Source organism: Carica papaya, chromosome 6 (genome assembly GCF_054855325.1).
Source record: "Carica papaya isolate Zhongbai chromosome 6, ASM5485532v1, whole genome shotgun sequence".
Lineage (NCBI taxonomy): Eukaryota > Viridiplantae > Streptophyta > Magnoliopsida > Brassicales > Caricaceae > Carica > Carica papaya.
Window position 1 is genome coordinate 22,577,501 of NC_142314.1, and position 2,619 is coordinate 22,580,119.

Genomic DNA, 2,619 nt, shown 5'->3' on the forward strand with positions numbered 1-2,619 from the left:
CCTCCGGGGAACGCTCGCACCGCGACCCCAGGTCAGGCAGGACTACCCGCTGAGTTTAAGCATATCAATAAGCGGAGGAAAAGAAACTAACAAGGATTCCCCTAGTAACGGCGAGTGAAATGGGAAGAGCCCAACTTGAGAATCAGGCGCCCCCGACGCTCGAATTGTAGTCTGGAGAAGCGTCCTCAGCGGCGGACCGGGGCCCAAGTCCTCTGGAAGGGGGCGTCGGAGAGGGTGAGAGCCCCGTCGTGCCCGGACCCTGTCGCACCATGAGGCGCTGTCAACGAGTTGAGTTGTTTGGGAATGCAGCCCAAATCGGGTGGTAAATTCTGTCCAAGGCTAAATACGGGCGAGAGACCGATAGTGAACAAGTACTGCGAGAGAAAGATGAAAAGGACTTTGAAAAGAGAGTCAAAGAGTGCTTAAAATTGTCGGGAGGGAAGCAGATGGGGGCCGACAGTGCGCCTCGGTCGGATGTGGAACGGCGAGAGCCAGTCTGCCGACCGACTCAGGGCACGGACCGACGCGGATCGGGACGGCGGCCCAAGCTCGGGCTCTTGATACGCCCGCAGAAACGTCGTCGCCCCGGTCGTGGCTGGCAGCGCGCGCCTCGCGGTGGGCTTCGGCATCTGCGCGCTCCTGGCGTCGGCCTGTGGGCTCCCCATTCGGCCCGTCTTGAAACACGGACCAAGGAGTCTAACATGTGTTCGAGTCAACGGGCGAGTAAACCAGTAAGGTGCAAGGAAGCTGATGGGCGGGATCCCTCGCGGGTGCACCGCCAACTGATCTTGATCTTCTTAGAAGGGTTCGAGTGTGAGCATGCCTGTCGGGACCCGAAAGATGGTGAACTATGCCTGAGCAGGGCGAAGCTAGAGGAAACTCTGGTGGAGGCCCGCAGCGATACTGACGTGCAAATCGTTCGTCTGACTTGGGTATAGGGGCGAAAGACTAATCGAACCGTCTAGTAGCTGGTTCCCTCCGAAGTTTCCCTCAGGATAGCTGGAGCTCAAACGCGAGTTCTATCGGGTAAAGCCAATGATTAGAGGCATCGGGGGCGCAACACCCCCGACCTATTCTCAAACTTTAAATAGGTAGGACGGGGCAGCTGCTTCGTTGAGCCGTCCCACGGAATCGAGAGCTCCAAGTGAGCCATTTTTGGTAAGCAGAACTGGCGATGCAGGATGAACCGGAAGCCGGGTTACGGTGCCCAACTGCGCGCTAACCCAAAACCCACAAAGGGTGTTGGTCGATTAAGACAGCAGGACGGTGGTCATGGAAGTCGAAATCCGCTAAGGAGTGTGTAACAACTCACCTACCAAATCAACTAGCCCCGAAAATGGATGGCTAGTTGTTAATTTGCCTAGTTTGTATGTCTCTGTGTTCAGATGAGTTGAATTATTCTGGTTTTCAAGCATGCTATGTGAATTACATTCACTTGATGAAATTACATGTAATAAATGCAATATGTAATCGGTAACAGTAAAAGTAAAAAAGAAAAAGAAAAAAGTGGAATTAAGCTTATATGGTCCGAAGTATATCTGTAATTAAATATGCATATTGCATCAAGAGTCTCGTTAGGCTTCTTATCTCTGAGGGGTATCTGTTTTCCTTGCCCTTTGGGGTATTTGTTTTTTCCTCCCCTATTTGGTCTGAAAAGACGTAAAAGGACCGCTCCTAGTGGATGACAGCGTGCCCTTTGATGAGAGTGGTGTCGCACTATCTGTAGGGGTAACCCGTGGCTAAGTAATGTCTTAATTATAGATATATGTTAGGGCCACTATGGTTGGTATGGTCATCGTCATAGATCGTACCATGGTTTGGCCAGCCAGAAATGGGCCTAAGCAAATTGTCGTATCTATATCTAATCTAGTCATTCCATTTGTGTAGATGAAAATCTTTATTTGCCCTTAGAGATGGAAATTATAACGACTTCACGAAGTATGACACAAAAATTTGTGCATTTCATGATTTATTTAATTTTTTCTATTATCTAGCATGATGTATGTTTGATTTTATGTGCTAACGTACCATTTTCTTGATAAATAAATGATTTTTCATAATGTGAGATAGGTAAACGAGGAAGTTAAACGATAAGATAAAATAATAAACTTTTCAAATCTTATGATGTTAATTTGATACTATTTTCCTTACTGAGCAAATGGAACTCACTCTTTCCATGCCCCCCAATCATATAAGGAAGAAAATTAGGAACCACATGCAGACCTACCCTTGGAAGCCTATGAGGATCCAGTGGATCCACAAGTTTGAGTGGATGATTGCTCCTGCACTCTAATGAATCCCATAGCATAGTGAAATAAGTGGCCCTTATGTTTTGTATTTTGTAGCCACTTATGGCCTCAGTTTATGTATGTATTTGGAACTTATATATATTTATAAGGGATTTATTAAGGTTTGATTCTGCTGTATAAATTTTATCATGCACTTGTTATTCTGAATCTATATGTGACACCCATTTGCCTTAATTAGCACTTAGGATGTCACAGATGGTATCAGAGCAGAATTTTACAAAATAAATCTCTTGCACTGAGACTTAGGGTAGATGAACCTTTTAGAGTACCGAGGGAAGAAATAATTCCTCTTTTCAAAGGTTAAACCTCC

At 46.5% G+C, this 2,619-nt stretch overlaps 1 pseudogene; it reads left to right on the forward strand.

Moving 5' to 3' along the window:
* Positions 1-696: 696 nt before the first annotated feature.
* On the forward strand, positions 697-1,446 carry LOC148253411 (25S ribosomal RNA; annotated as a pseudogene; the record flags this gene model as incomplete).
* Between the last annotated feature and the right edge of the window lie 1,173 nt (positions 1,447-2,619).